At 35.8% G+C, this 17545-nt stretch overlaps 1 protein-coding gene across 11 annotated transcripts in view; it reads left to right on the forward strand.

Annotated features, from left to right (window-relative positions):
* The window catches only part of LOC126763101 (potassium voltage-gated channel protein Shab), a 225180-nt gene that overhangs the window by 15491 nt on the left and 192144 nt on the right, over nt 1-17545 (forward strand). For all 11 annotated transcript variants that reach the window (XM_050480311.1, XM_050480319.1, XM_050480310.1 and 8 more), the window contains exon 2: nt 69-402. The gene's annotated coding sequence lies outside the window, so the exon portion shown is untranslated. The remainder of the gene's footprint in view (nt 1-68; nt 403-17545) is intronic.

A 17545-nucleotide genomic window follows, 5' to 3' on the forward strand; every position in this document is an offset into this window, starting at 1 on the left:
TCGCTGCATTTTTAATCGTATTAATTTATGCATATTTATGCTTTACTATTTTCCTTGTTTCGTTACAGCGATGGCGAAATAAATGTGCCGGAAATGTGGCTATGCAAATGCGAATAAGTGCGTTTTAATGTAGAAATTTTTACATAATTGAAGTGGTTGGCGTTCAGCTAATTTGCTGATTTAAATTAAAAGAGAAGAAGTGAAGAATAGTCTTAGAAAGTGTTAAGGATTAATAAAGAAAATATATATACACATATATAAAGAAATATATTCACAAATATCCTGCTTTTTCAACTACGCTATTAACCTGCTAATTCGAAACAAAAAAAATTGAAGCTTTCCGTGACGAAATACTCATTAAACAAGCTGATTTCATGTACAAGTATAATTAAGAGGCGAAAGGTGAGTAAAATTCATTTTCAAAGAAATGTGATTATAATAATTAAATCAATTTTATTAATTATACTTAAAATTTATATTTAAATTTATAATTAATTTTGAAGGATAAACAAGTTTAACAGTTTTTGTCGCATGATAAAATGGAAATTGTTTTGAAAAAGTTATTTTGTAAATTATGTCAGGTGGCAACTCCAGAAAAATTAGTTTTGAAGAAAAATCCTGCTCAACATTTCTATTATAAAATTTCATAAATTTATATTTTATTCCTAATTTTATATAATTCTTTAATAATGTGTAAATTTTCTTCGCTACCTCTCTCTTATTCCCAAGATTTATGGTAGTTCAATTAGTACAGCCATCTGCGGTCTGGGCGTCTTGCGGCTCCCTTTTCATCAACCAAGCAGATGCAGCACAGAAGTAGAATTTTTGTAAGCAGTAGAAATTTGTCCAAACAGCACGAAAAGTCGATACGAGTATGTATAACTCGTATTAATAGAAATCATAAGCTCACTCGAACGACCCAAAAGCTTTTCGAACTTCATCTTCTCTTAGAGTTCCACAAGATTTTTTCTGTATAAACAAAGGCTGCTCTGAATGTCATGTTCTGATCTCGATTTTTCGCTATTATGTATACTAGACCTTCTAGAGAAAGTTTTGCATATCAAGCATAGCTTGGCTGATGCTTCAGCGATGTCAAGAGCCGAAAATTGGTTATACTGAGAAGTTCAAAATATTTTCAGTGATTTAACTGGGTAATAGGGTAGGTTAAGTAGTTAGCGTAAGTAATGTTATGTTAAGTAATGCGCTTGATTTTCGCACTAAGGATCACTAGGAATTCTACCTGGACAGCTATGAACGCTGCTGTTCTTTGTGATGCCCAAAACTCTTAGATATGGGTGAAAACCAAAACCCACAAATCAAAAAATAAGAATAAGAAATTTGTGACAGTCTCAGAACAAATTTCTTAGGTAAGTAGGTAGGAGGGCAGCCCTATCGGGCTCAATTAGCACTTGATGTGCCATTTTGATACACTATTCGTAGAACCTCCTGTATCTGCTATTACGTTTCACCTTCTCTCTCAAACCATTTTGAGGTTTCGATGAAACTACTTATGTCCGATATGCTTTTGGTGGAAATCCATTCAAGGTTTGGTGCTTGGTGGATTCCGAGTGTTTTGTGTCGGATCTGTGCTAGAGCTGGGCATTCGCAGAGAAAGTGAAAGATTGTTTCCTTCTTACCTGCTACTCCGCAGCCTCGGCAGATGACAGACCCATTTTGGACGCATGTTCCCCAAATGGCCAGTGCCCTGTTGTGGTAGCTACTACTCTGTAGATGTTTTTTCTTGACCTATTTAATAAATCGTTGGTTCTTTTCCTGTCAAATGTTGGCCATAATTGTTTAGTTATGATGCATTTTGTAATGTTTTTCCACCTGTTGTTTGCAATTTGTTGAAATTGTCTATTGATCTCTCCTTTGATCGATCCTGGCGGGCTTGGTATTAGCTCCGCCTCGGATTCAAATTTCTTAAGTAAGCTAATATAATTTCCAGCTAATTCGAAATATTTGTTGAAGGTATGCCTATGGCCATGTTTTAATCTCTTTCTGACGAAAGCTGCCTGTGTGCTATTGTGCTTAAATGTTTTGGTTCCGAATTCATCCATACAACTTTGCCATTTAGTGTCCGATGAGATTTTCAGCTTGCGGCGAGATGAAGCAAGCTATTCAAGGGTTCTCTATCATTTCAGAAAAGCCAGCAAAACTTCACATTTGTACAACTACTGGTCGTTAACTAATACTTTTCGAGCTCTTACGAAGTTCATAGATCCAGCAGTAGAACGATAAATGACAATGGATAGAGTTGAGACAAGAGTGCTCTCTCTCTAGCAAGAACATAGACTTTAGAGTTTCTGGCGGTTCAGTTGCGAGCAAACCCCATAACAGTTGTAGGATCATTCTATTAGATCTGAAGTTCATTTGAGAGAGAGTTTTGGCACTACTTTTTATATGAAACTGGGGGATCTGGCCACGTGTTGCTGTGGTATACATTTTGTACTATTATTTATATAATAAACTATTCAAAGGCGAAAACGTTTTTGTCGCTATAAGAATCGAAGGCGTTGTACTTGAGGTTTAATTTTGAACAAGTTCATACAAATAAATTTTATTGGAAAAACAACGAATTTAAGGCTGCTCTCCCAATGTCTGCTTACCAGCGTTTCTGTCCAGTTAATAGAGTTGTCCGCTTAATAGATTGCACTCAATAAACACTAACTATGAATGGTTAATGGAGATGTCCGCTTAATAGAGCGTCCATTTAAGAGAGCTTTCAGTGTATTCCTTATTTATGAATTGTTTCAACTATCCTATCTTCTAAGTTGATTCGAACTGAACACAGTGTGCTAAATTTTACTAAAATCGGTTCAGTAGTTTAGAAGTCCATCGCGGACAAACAACGTGAAACGTACTTTTTATATACAAAGATAATGGAAATTAAAATGCGTCTCTGAGAATTCTGTCAGTTCATGATCAAAGTAACAAAATTTTGATAACAATTAAGGTCACTCTAGACAGAAGCATGGTGAAGAAAATCAAAATCTGTTGGAACGAGCTAACTGGGTGCAAAACTGCAAAAGTCATGTGCAAAACAGTAGATCGGAAGTACAAAAAATTCCTATTGGCACTCGTTATAAGAGACTGTAGGAACATGGAATTTATTTGTTCTTATACAAATTGTGTGGTTGTTAGCTTTGCGCTGATTGTAAGCAGTAAGGTCATTCTCACAGCCAGACACACTTTTTAGGAGATTGTCCTGGAGATCCGCTAGGAACAAGAAAACCAACATTTTTGAAAATAAATAACCTATTTTTGAAGTAAATTATATTTTTTAAATTTGATACATGATTTTAATTTATTTATTAAACAAAATACGAAAAGATAAGTTGTCCTTGCTCCGCTTGTTTTTAATGCAGACTTGGCGAAAATTTAAGTACAAGAGGCAAAATAATAAAAAATAGCCCATCATAAAGGCTTAAGTACAAGAAAGAGGATACCCTCAGTATTACGGTACTTTTGAATGCTCAACAAAAGCAAAGAGACATAAAACTATTTGCTTCGTTACATAGACGTATGCAAGTGTAGGGAAGCATATCACGAAAACACAATAAAACTTTCTCCATTTGGCGACTAAGTACGAGCATATATTATTTACTTTCATTTTCGCTCGCTGGCCCACTTGCTGCCGACGATGAGGTTGTTTCACAAATACTATATGTGCCTGTGGGTGTGTGTTTATAAGTGCTTGCGCTGCCTAGTCCCGTATTAATAGCAGATAATATTTGGTGTACAAGCATATTTACTTTGGTTTCTGTATTCATTTTCTGTTTACGTGGTTTGTTTGTTGGCATTGTTGTCGATTTGTGTCAGCGTTGCTGTGGCAGCCGATGCTCATTTATTAGTGTTATTGGGTTGTTTCGAACCCAACCAAGCAGCCACCTACACCGATTACAATGCGCTCCAATTGCCGCCACAATGATAGAGCGGCACCGCACACACACACACACACACAAAACACACTCGAACGACATGTCGTGGACGAGCTTGTCAAAGGATGTCATTATCTATTTTGTATTGTAGTACCCTGGCTCCACTTATCCGCTATTCTCATGCAGCCGCTTGTCAGTGCTTATCCCTTTCATAATTCTCTTTTATTTTTGTACTTTCGTATAGCTTTATTATGCCAATTGTTATTATGTTTTTCATGTGTTCACAATGAAAGCGTGAAAAAAGGCGCAAACAAAAGTTGTTCCATTGATTGAACTCAGATACTCAGATATACCTACATACATATGTGTTGATGAGAGTGTGTGTGTTCATATTTCATACATTCAAATTTAAGTTGTATGTAATTTGACCCTTTGCCGGTTTTGGGATTTCAGGATTATACAACAAGAATATCATCTTTGTGATATATTGTAACGTTGTGTAAAAAGTGGAACTGGGTGGCATCTCTTAACTTTATTTGGAATATTTGACACTGGTACTTTCATCCTTTGAGTATTAAGATAACACAAACAATTACATTTTCCTGGCATGTAAGCACTTTATAATGCTTCAGAGTCTCACTTTAAGCTGGAGAGATGATGGAGTGAAAGTGAAGTGTTTTCCACACAGCAATAAATATTCAAAACATAGATAACATCTTGACTGTCTCGAATAAAATTTTTAACGAGTTTTCTGTTGAAAACATAAAATTTCAATAAAAATTTCGAGGTTCCCTACATTTTTAAAGAAAGAAACACAGAAACTTCAAGTTTAAGGGAGAATTATATCATTCGAAAGAACGTTCGTTGGCATTTTATTGTTTGAAAATTACCTCGTTCAAATGTTGACTTTGCTACGTTTCAAATAGTCCATCCGTTGAGTTTAATTTTCGATTTTAACTGTTAACTGGCGAATGACGCGCGTGATGTTTTGCTCCAAGGCCTGTATCGAAGCGGGATTGTCTGAAGTTATCTGCGCTCCGAAGTGTTTCCTCAATAACTCCATCGATTGATGCGTTGTGTGGGAAGTTGCGCCGTCTTGTTGAAACCAAATGTCGCCGAGGTCACGTACTTCAAATCCAGGCATCCAATAGTCGGTTATCATGGCGCGATAACGATCGTCATTGAGGGTTACGTTTTAATGGGCATCATGTTTGAAGAGATATAGCCTATAATTCTATCGGCCCACAAACTACACCGAGCTGTTGTTTTTTGAGGATAAAATGGCGGCTCTTGAATTTCTTCATGTTGCTTTACATCCCAAATGCGACAATTTTGGTTGTTTACATACCCATCAAGAAACCCAAAAATTGGCCTCATCACTGAACAAAGTTTGGCTCGAAATCGACGCATCTTCTTGGAACATTTTAAGTGCGTACAGAGCGAAGCGGTATTGCTTGAGAAGGTCAAGCGGCTTCAGTTCTGGCACAACTGTATTTTGTACGCTTTCAATTTAAGATCTCGACATAAAACGTCCTATGTCGTTCCATACGTCTATCCGAGTTGCTGCGAACAACTCCGAATCGACTCTCCACGATCTTCGTGTACATTCTCAGTTTCGGTTGCTACGTGCTGGACGTGGTTATTCGGTTGAAAGTTGAATGATTTGTAAACGTTGTTCAAGTGTAAGTGATGAAATACCAAACAATACTTAACAAAAATAACATGAGTGCTTTGCAAAGCTCACGCGTGATCTGCCAAAAAATAGATATTGAGAAAGTACCTCCGCTTGGATCAGCCGTTATGTGTTTAAAATGATCAACTTCGTTTCAGCACAGTCCATATCTGCTCTGAAAACTATCTTTCAATACAAAAATTTAGTAAAAGGTTAGAACTAGAACCACCGGAGTGTAGGTACTTATTTCAATTTATTCTCTAATAAATAGAATCGGTGGAGCTTCAGTTGGTTGTACTTGAACTACGTGACTCTCCAACACACGCAGCGGTGAATGTACGACGCAGTTAGCACTTAAATCTGAACGCTCCATGGATCCACTCTATATTTACCATAACATAAGTATTAAGAAAAAAGTTAAATCATTTATCAATGTTTAAAAGTTATTGCAAATACCGAACAATTACGTCTTTTATATGTTGTAACAAAAAACTCTTATAAAAGGCATTCAAAAATAAATTTTAAATTGCATACCAGTCCTTTCATGCGTTCTACAACACGTTAAGTAATATGTTCAGACCTTATATCCAAAGCTAGGCTGTAAATAATAGGCATATGTTGATAAGAATTATTCAGTATTTACACAAATATTATCTTTTCATAGAAATATTAACGGACAAATATTGAACTGCTATAAATTTACAACAACTTAAGCTGCATTAAACAAATTGTCAGTGAGTTGATGTGAGTTATTGACATATTGACTTTGTGACGAAATGATAAGAATAATTTGTAAAAAGATAAACGTCCATGAACCATATTTGTTTGTTGTTTTCAACGAACTATAAATTCGTTTAACTTCGATTGTTGATTATTTTCTTCTGTTATTTGAAAAAAAAAAGTAGTTTAACTTTGTATTAAGACCAAAAATTCATAGAATTTTAGTTTTTTTAATGCTAGAAGGATCAGATAGCACTCTCTGACAAATGACAATATTAAGAATTTTTTAGAACTTTGACATATGGCAATGAACTTTATTTATCGACTTAGTCTGAAAATGCCTAGCATGTAATCCATACCAATCCAAAGCAAATGTTTTAAGATGCATGCATAGTTTAATACTTCAGCAAACGCAAGATCCAGAATTCATCTGAATTTCCTAGTAAAGTTCAATTTAATGAGTTATTCCTCTTCTTCATTGGCGTAAACATCGCTTACGGGGCTATAGCCGAGTTTACAACAACGCGCCCTTTGTTTTTACTTTTCGCTATTTGGCGCCAATGGGAGATTTCAAGTGTAGCCAGCTCCTTCTCCACCTGGTCTTTCGAACGGATTGGAGGTCTTTCCCTCCTCTGCTTCCTCCGGCAAGTCCTGCGTTGAATACACTTAGACCAGCGTGAGTGTTTTAATTCCTGAACTAATGACTGCGTAAAGGTCCATAAATCTTTCAGCAAAACCTTTCTATCAAAACTTGTAACGCCGCCTCATCATGATGTTGTCATCGTCCATTGCCATGCATCATATAGCAGAACGGGGATGATGAGTGACTTGTGGTCTTTGTTCGTCGAGAGAGGACTTCTTAACTATCTACGCAGTCCCAAGTAGCATCTGTTGGAAATAGTTATTCTGCATTGGATTTCGAGACTGACGTAGTTGTTGGCGTTAATACTGGTTCCAAGATAGATGAAAATATCTACAACCTCGAAGTTATGGCTGTAACATGAGAGCCAAGTCACGAGTACGACGAGTTTGATGACTAGAGATATTTCGTCTTATCCTCGTTCACTACCAGATTGATTTGCTTCGCAATTTCGCAATTTGAATGAACTCAGATTTTTAAATATCTAAATAGATGAATTATATTGTATTTATATAGGTATTTCTGTATGAAGAAGTGAGGTCTCCACAGGCATTGTTCAAAAGTAAAATTTCTCTGGATGGCTTCATCGAAGTAGCAGCACTTTACTGTAGTTGGAATATTATTATTTTAGCTGCGAAGAAATCATGCTGAAGTCCTGTCGAGTTGACAGTCCTTGGCTAGGTAAAACTCCACTACCATGCCTTTAACGTAGACCCGACTGTGGTGGTAATGGAAACACGAAACCTGCATGGTAGTAGCAAAACATTTCACTCTACCTATACCACATATTATAGACTCACCCACTCTACTACTCTGCACCACAAAGTATATATGTATGTATATAAAACTAATCACGAGATTTACAACAAATACAAGGCGCTTTGTAAATAATTATAATGAATTAGAACAATTAGACTAATTAACCTGAAAAGCTTAGCACAAATATACAATCATGAAGATAATAACAAAGCGCTTTGGGCTCACAAAACAACACCAAAAGTTCTGATTTCTCTTTCCTAATGTAACTCAAAGAACAAAATCGATTTTCTTAATGGAACTTGCTTGTTATTGTTATTGTTTTATTAAATCTTCATTTGTGTGCGATCATAGATTGCCTTCGCTTGGCTTACTGATTTAACATTCGCAGCTAATCCAACGAGACCGAAGCTAATGGGAACGCTCGAGCGGCGCAGAGTGATGCCAAAGCGATTGCTAAGACAGTAACGGTACCGCCGACATTGTTGACGCCAACGACTACTTCAACGGCACAACTTCTTCGTACTTACACACACACACAACATATACATACATGTATTAGTTTGGTTCTAAGTCGAAATAGCAGAAGACACAGTGACAACTAAATAATACTCGCCACAGTTGCAGGATCAATAGTTGGCAACGCGCCGAATGCATTTACGCTGCCAGCGCACACATTAGCATCCTCATCAACACACACACACACACACAAATGTACGAATATTTACGAGCTTTACGTGTGTGTGTGTGTGTGTGGATATGTAAGCACATTAGCGAGCATTGAAGCTTTGAGTAAACTCACTGCTGGCAAGCAAACAACAAATTGCCTAGCAAATGAGGGTAAATATCAACAACAAAACGACAAACAGACAAACAGTACCCGAAATATATCAACGAGATAACAGTAAACATTCACACTCTTTGTCTCGCATACAAAACTCGGTAATTTTAGTGAGTAATATCAAAGTGTTCATTTGCTTTGTCTCGCTGCTATCTGCAAAGTGTGTTGAATGAAGTACACTTTCCTTCATTGGCGCTCCCGCCACCCTTACCGTTTGACCTTTTTGTTTTTTTGGAACGTGAAAGTTATAAAAGTTACAATATGAACTGCTTCGTAATTTATTTAGCTATCAAAAGCTACGAGCAATTATGTTTTTGCTTCTGTTGTCACAGTTTTGCAATATACAGTTGCGGCCATTGAAAAGTGGACGGTGGAAAGAGTATTGCAAATACTAACGGGATATATGAATTCGTGGTTAAATATGTGGTTGTTTTCGATTTCGAGTAAAAAACCCGTAAATTTTGAGTTTTAGGATTTTTATATCGCAGCGCCACCTACCGCCAAAATCGGTTTTTCCTGTGTTGGTGAAAAATATACTATAGCAAAATAAGAAAAGACGTTTAGTTCGGCTACAACGAAAATATATACCCTTTAAATATGCATTTTTAGTGTATAAAGGGGTATAAAATTAACTTTATCTTAGGTTTGATAGTTCAGTTTTGAATGGCAGCTATATACAGTAGTTGTCCGATTAGAAAACTATGTTCGAAGCTTGTAGTATTGCTTTGGACAATTTTCTATGCAAAATTTCTTGAAGACGTCTTGCTTTTGATTGAACGGCTTGTATGATCCTATAAGTACAGTTCTTCAAAATTTTTGGCGATGAAGCTTCATCAAAGACCAGTGTTTATCGATGGATCGAGATCGCAGATCGCTCCAAGACGATTTTCGTAAAGGCCGTTCCAAATCAGTTGTTGTTTCGGAAACCATTGATGCTGTGCTGTTCGTCTGCCATGATAAGTTCGAAATAATGATAAAGCCACGTCCGATTATAAACTCAGTAGGTTAGACCAGTATAGCCAGATCAGTTCGCAATTGTTGCTTTCAATTCGAAACACTCTGAGAAAACGCATCATATATTCAAATGAATTTTTAGGCTAAAGCAAATTTCTTTGTATTTACTTCAAAGGGTCCAACAGACTCTTTAAGTATATTGAAAACTCAAAGATCAAGCTCACTGTCAACAACAGTTTATTGCTAAGAGTACTTTTTAGTTTTACCCTCAATTCGTTTAGAATTAAAAATTCGAAATTTCGAACAATAAATCTCTCCAAAATAAAATTTTGAAAAGTTTCGAAAAATCTATAGTTCTTCAGAATTTTTTGTTAATATCAGTTTTTTGAAATTCGAAATTTCGAACAATAAATTTTTTCCAAGCTAAAATTTCGAAATGTTTCGTAAAATCTGTAGTTCAACAGAATTTCTTGTTAATATCAGTTTTTTGGAATTAAAATTTCGAAATTTCGAACAATAAATTTCTTCCAAATTAAAATTTCGAAAATTTTTTGCAATTCATCAGAATTTCTTATCAATATCAGTTTTTAGGAATTAAAAATTCGAAATTTCGAAACATAAATTTCTTCCAAATTAAAAATTCGAAAAATTTCCCAAAATCTGTAGCTCATCTGAATTTATTGTTAATATCCGTTTTTGGAATTAAAAATTCGAAATTTCGAATAATAAATTTCTAGCAAATTAAAATTCCGAAAAATCGGTAGTTCATCATTTTAATGTGTTTATTATTTGCAAAATATATTGAACCAAATTTTATTCAAATAAATATATTTTAAAAAAATATATACCAATGTTTTTATGACACGAACTATTCTCACCTGTCCCTATTACAATGACCGCCGACTGCATTTATTTGTGCAAGTTTTTCAGCGGAGCTAAGTTCTTTTTCAAAGGATTGCCAGATTCACAGAGGTTTTGGTAGTACAGCACTCTCCGTTCTCCTTTCCATTGACCACACTTCTGAGTACTTTGTTGGCGGATTTTGGACAAAGAAGTAAGGAAAAAGCAAAAAAGTTAAAGACATGAGCATTCACCATACCACACATAGTACACACACACGGCTTACTTACCAACATATATATTTGTCATTATGTAGTCTCATTTTGGCAATTGCTATGCTACGTCGCTGAGTATTTTTTGGCGCTCTTTGGCCTTTCGCTTGTCGTGTGGGTGGAGAAACACGTGCAGATTGGAATCACGATATTGTCGTCACGCTCAAATAAGTTCTTGCATGAAAGAAAGAAATTAACTTGTGATAGTGAACCAAATTTTTAATGGAGTTATTTAAGTTGTTTTGGTGTCTGTTTGACCTCACCTTGGGTTACTTTCAACTTTTCGGTTTATTGAGATTTTGTGACAAATTTAAGAAACCTACTTTTGCTGTGGTTTACTTATACAGTTTCTGTAAGCCAAAAGGAAAGGTTTTAAAATATTTCTTATAAGGTTCAAAATATGAAAAATTTTGGCACTACCTTACATATCACAGAACAAGGCAACCCCTCAGAAGCCAAGTTTTATTGTAGGCTGAAATCAGAACTGTTGGTCATATGTTTTAGTTAGTCCGAAGTTTGGCATGGTGCTTTTACCGTTATGTAACCTACTGTTTAAGACTTAGTTGGCCCCAGCCAACTTTGATGAAAGGGGTATAGCTATACCAAGAAAGATGGTTGGTGCCTCGCCCATGGTCCAAATAATACACTGACTCCTATACAGCTTTTTTGTATCATCTCAGGTGTGAAATCTAATGCTTCTAACTTATTTAGTTACCGAGTTAGCGCATCATTTGCAGCTTTCAAGATAACGGTATAAGAGGACTGGTCATCATTGTACGAGGTCATCACTGTACGAAGCTCTACTACACAGACTTTTTCTCAGCCGAGAAACACATGTACCAAGTTTTATTAAGATATGTCAATTTTTATTGAAGTTAAGAAAGATGGATAGGCAGTAACTCGGATTTCCAACCACCCTGCCGTTCTGATCATTTGTACATCTCTATCTATATTTATATCTATATCTATATCTATATCTATATCTATCTCTCTATCTATATCTATATCTATATCTATATTCATATCTATATCTATATATTCTAAATATACATCAATATATAAACGGGTCAATTGAAAAGTCCTCGGCCTACCATAGTAAAACCCATTTTTTGTCAAAATTCGTTTTTCTTTTATTCGACATAGTTTCCCACAAGGTTGATACACTGATTATAGCAACCCTCCAACTTTTTGATTCCATTTTTATACTCTCGCAACAAAGTTGCTAGGAGAGTATTATAGTTTTGTTCACATAACGGTTGTTTGTAAGTCCTAAAACTAAAAGAGTCAGATATAGGGTTATATATACCAAAGTGATCAGGGCGACGAGTAGAGTCGAAATCCGGATGTCTGTCTGTCCGTCCGTCTGTCCGTCCGTCCGTCCGTCTGTCCGTCCGTCCGTGCAAGCTGTAACTTGAGTAAAAATTGAGATATCATGATAAAACTTGGTACACGTATTTCTTGACTCAAAAAGAAGGTTAAGTTCGAAGATGGGCAAAATCGGCTCACTGCCATGCCCACAAAATGGCGAAAACCGAAAACCTATAAAGTGTCATAACAATTTTTTTTTTTTTTTTTTTTGATTATACGTTGTTTTGCAGTGTAGGTGCTGATTTGCTTCTTTGCTTGGCCTGGCGTACACATTAGAATTAAAAATTTAAATCAGTGTTACTTTTTTTTTAATTTCCGGTCTTTAAGCTTTCTTCCATTGAAGTAAATGTAACACTTAAAAGATAGTTGGTTCTGAACTACTTCAAAAATAACCTCGAAAAAGCCAGTAGCTTCGCTCGAGTTTGTTCTTTTTCTTTTTCTTGTTTTTGTTTGTTTTTTTGAAGTAGTGTATTGTATACACATATCCATGGTATACAGAAGAATTTTCATGCAAATTGCCCAGTAAGAATTGCTTTCGCCTAGCAATTATGGGAAGCAACAAAAAAGGACAAACAAAACGGCACTTAACCAATTTATTCATGTCTGTTTAGTGTTGCGGTTCGGCTAAGTAAATATTCATCATTCATTACCGCGTTGTTGTAGTTATTGCTGTTGTTGTCCGCTCTTTGCTGCTGTCAGTCCCAAAGTGCACAACTCGAACTACAGCAAAAACAACAATGTCGACATTGACCACAACAGCGGATGCCAACACATTCATCTTCGAAAGGATATCCAGGGGCGTAACCACGCACAGCACCACACATAGTCATAAACACACACATACACACATACATACAAAGGAGTTAAGGCGGCTTATTTCGGTTTGCATTTGCTAATTTAGTGCGACGTGTAAAGTAGCTCATCATCGGTTGGTACATCTCTTAAAATTGATGACAACCGCAAAACTTTCCAGATTAATGATCTAATTTTCGTGGTAAATTATGCCGTTAGCCGAATCGTTATGCGCTGCAGTTCGTATTAATGATGTGCGCGCATTTCTGCGTTTATCATGCAGAGGTGCTAAGCTAATGGCGTGAGAATTGAGGAAGCGACTGAATTGCGCATGTGACAAAGATAATGATAAGCAATGATAATGATGTACAATTTGATTGTGTACTTTGTAACACGCATACTAAGTGTTTATAAACAGTTAGCAGCAAGAATCAGCTAATGCTAACTAGACGTATGGATATGTTCGAATTTAGATTTGGTATAAAATAGTTGGTAATTCGTGTTGAGCTTCAGTAAGCTTCACCCGCATGTCTTAGCCTCACGATAAACTTTTCCTTTTTCTTTTCACGAGTTCTGGCAAGGGTTTCGCCTATGCTAATAAAGGAATACAATAATATTACAGTTATCTCTCATCTCTTGTTCTGCCGATACTCTCAACAAAGCCGTTGCTCTAGCGAATAGTTCCGAGATCTGCTACCGACATAATGTGTTGTAAGGCAACTCTCAATAGACTATTGTTTCAGACTTCCAAAGAACTGCTGCAATCTCAAAGCAATACTCACTGGAATGAAGGTCTAATATCAACTTCTAATCTCATGTTTTGGTGCCTGACAAATTGCAAGAACTTGCAAACTGATGACCTTGCAAAGAAGGTCGGACTTGACTCAGTATCATTTTTCAGCTTTTTGCGGTTTACTATTGGATGTCTAACTCTCACAAGTGCATTTAGGAAAGTTTGTCTTTCCTTAGCTGTATGGGTTTCAACTCATCATTCGCCTTTTAGGCGATGAGACTAAAAGTTTTGCCAGATACCAAATGTAGAAATTGTTTGAAAGAACTCGAAGTGAAATTTTCGCCGCGCTTCTTTCTTGATTGTTCTGTTGAGCGACAAAGGTTAAAACATCTGGGATCTCCAACATAAACCTCCAAGTGAATTAGCTGTATTTAAAATAATTCACTTTAGCAGATTTTGTATCGACTCTAGGCCATTAGTATATATATGTATCTAACAGACTGGTCCATACTTATTAAAGAATGAACCCCATCTCAGTGAGAGGAGTTAGTATCCAACCCAAAAAGTGATATCAAAACTTCATCCCACAAATCTACATAAAATTTTTAAAATACATTTTACCGACGTATGACCTGATGTGTATTAACTCTTCGCCTTTACCAGAAAATTTAATTAATCAGCAGCTACATATCCATGTCACACCACAGAATAATAACAAAAGCAAACCTTTTTGTTCTTTGGCTGATAAATTCTCCATGAAATACTTTTGTCGACTTAATTGAACAAATATTTGCCGTTTGCTTGTTGTTAATTACTTTCTCGTATAGCGATTAACTTGATAGATGAACTAATTACTTGTTGGTGTGAAAACTTAATGAAGTGCGATTATTTGCTATGCTGTGATTTAAGCGATATTTGTTATGTATGTCCGCATACAAAGCGATGAATGTTTCCTTGAATTTTATGAACTCGCAATTTAAGCCATATTGTTGAGAAGTCAGTTAAAAGGAAATTGCGCCGCGACCTTAGGTCTATTATGCCCTCTCCTAAATCACAAAGACGCATCTAGCCCCAGAATATTGATAAATTCCTAGTCAGACGATGTGATCCTTATTTGAAAGCATTGATCCCAGGGCCTTTATCCCACGTCTGCAGATTGCTATGCAGTGAATTAGCAGGTCTTATGGAGTTTCAGGCTGCCTATCGCGGAACCGCCAATTTACCCGGGAAGCTAGGCCCATGTTATGTACGTGCTTCTTCAGCTTGCAGTGGCCAATGTAGAATGCGACAAGTAGCCTAAGTTTGTCCATAGGGAGGGTTATTACATATTTAAGCCTGCTGAGGTTATAACCCCCCATTAGCAACAAGGTATGGCACATTCCTTGGAGTTGTTGCCAATACCTCTCTCTGCCTGCTCCTTCTTTCTTGCGGAACAGTCTCTTTATGTTATGAGAACCCACCGCGATGAAGTGTTCAGATCCTACCGTTTTAGTGGATGCTGCGGAGCGTTCGAACTCATCATCCAGTTCATTCACGGCTGTGCCTTTGTGACCGGGCATCCAGACGAAGTGAACTTGGTTACGTTCCGCCAGAGATTTGATCTCATAGGTAAAAACTTCTTTAAGATTTAAGGTCCTGCGACTCTTGCACCAATTCCCTGCGAAATTTTTGAGCCGTCTGAGCAATTTTCAAGTAAGTTGTTATTAATCTCCTACAAAATGCTCGTATTAAAGAGATATTTGCATTAGCAAGTTAGAAAAAAACTTTTTTTTGTAGATTTTATTGAGGAGGCATTTTATTTAGGATATAAATAATAAAATTTGGGCACTTAGAGAATTTCGTGTACTGTACTAGTCAAAATTTTCAATAAAAAGTCGTTTTTTTTGTGAAAAAAACTACATTTCAGAGTGGCTTAAATTATTTTTAAAACTTTTATTTCTTTGATCATGAACTGAAAACTATGTCTGATTTAACCGCGTGAAAATTTCAAGTCCATCAATCTAGACGTTTCGGAATAATTTTCATCACTGACTAAAAAAACAGGTTTCGAAGCCGATTACACAAAATTTTACAAATACTAAACTGATATCTCCGGAACTTTTGCAAGATAAACTTCAAATTTTCGGAAAATATTTGAAAATATATTTGCATCCGATTTTACGAAACAAAATCGAATTTTCTAAACGTTTAAGCGGATACAATCCTTTCACTGAGAAGTTTTAGAGTAATTGACTTTTTGTTGCATTATCTGAGAGCATACACTGTAATAAACATTCTGTCAAATTTTGAAATCGAAATTCTAATTATTATGTTCGTTACAGAGTTTCTTGTAGAAAGGGAATGGAATGGGAAACGGAGCATTTTTGTACACCAAAATCATATTCCAGACGGTATTTGCGCAAAAAATTTGGTTCATCAATAACCACCATAGATCAAAATGGTCCACATAACGTATGAGTAACATGATGTACTACAGTAACTGGGTCAAAAGGGTCTACATGACGTATGATTAACATGATGTACTACTTCATTTAATATTTCAATGGAACTGCAACTGGAAACTGTTTTTAATAAATTTCCTAACTGTCTTTTAACTAAGTTAATTAAACTTAGAACAACCTTCTCGAGCTAACATAGCACCAAATCTGAAATCTGTGATATTAAGCAACTTACTCGTGTGTGCAAACAAAGCAAATGTAATTACGAGAAATGCAACGCGGCAAGCAAGCAAGCGCCGACTTGCACAGACAACACGCTCCTGCAGCTGTAAATGCAAAGTGCAATCAACAGCATCAGCCTAGTTTTGCTGCGAAATTTGAAAACAAAGAAATTTACAGCTCATAATGGCATATGAAGTGACACAAGGTAAACACTTAACAATGCCAAAGCGTAAACTTAAGCCATTCATGCGAGCGACTGCATAACTGTAGCTGCAACTGTAACCGTTTGTAAGCGAATGCATGTGCAACAAATGACAGCCGTTGGTTGTGGTTGCTGCCATAATTAGAACAGCATACATACATTAACCGACGCAGCGAGGCCTACTAGCAGCATAAATGCACTACAATGTCAGAACAACTTGTTGTTTTGTTTTTGTTGGGTGGCAATAAATAGTCTCATGAGAGATAAGCCGCCAAGTGCATGTGTGTTGTACACAAAGATAGCAGCATGTGTGGAATTTTGTATGTAGACAACACACACCGTGCTGGAAATTGAACTAGTTGCTAATTACCAAGGAAGTAGTACGAAGCCGATACTCAAGTATTTAAGCGAATATATACGTTCAAGCTTGTGTGTTTTTTCTACAAACGAGAGATTTTGGAATAAAGTAATTTTTCTGCAAAATTGTATAAATAATTTTTTTGGAACGGGTGGCAACCCCAAATTTTTGTTTATATTAAGTATTCATTTTTTGCTTAAATATTTAATACCCATATTGACATTTCTTTTAATTTTTTTTTGTCAATTCTCTTTTAAATAATATACAACAGGTGGCAACTCTTATACAAAAATATTTAGTACTTTTTTTTTGTTAACTGCAGTGCATTTTTTCAATTTATCAATTTTTTTTATTAAAACTTTTTTAACGGGTGGCAACGCTAATCAAACATTTTTTACTGTAAACTGAAACATCTTCGTTCATATTGAAAATTTTTTGACCTAACTAATAAAACTCATACGGGTGGCAACACTATTGAGAAAATAATTTTCTTCTTAGTTATTTGTAATATTTTCCGTTTGTGGCAACCCCAAATTTTTGTTTTTAATAAGTCTTCCTTTTTTGCTTGAACATTTGATACCCATATTGTAATGTATTTGTTTAGTTCGTATTTTTTTTAATAATAAATATGCAACAGGTGGCAACGCTCATATATATTTTTATAGTGTAAACTCCAACCGCTTCAGTAAAATGCTCATTTTTCAGTGTTCCTTTATATTGAAAATATTTTGACTTAACTAAAATTTTCATACAGGTGGCAACACTATTGAAACAATAATTTCCTTGTTAGTTACTTGTAATCTCCACAATTTGTAGAGTTTTTTTATATTCTTTCACTAATTTCTTAGCCTTAACA

The sequence above is a fragment of the Bactrocera neohumeralis genome, chromosome 6, assembly GCF_024586455.1.
Source record: "Bactrocera neohumeralis isolate Rockhampton chromosome 6, APGP_CSIRO_Bneo_wtdbg2-racon-allhic-juicebox.fasta_v2, whole genome shotgun sequence".
Classification (NCBI taxonomy): Eukaryota; Metazoa; Arthropoda; class Insecta; order Diptera; family Tephritidae; genus Bactrocera; species Bactrocera neohumeralis.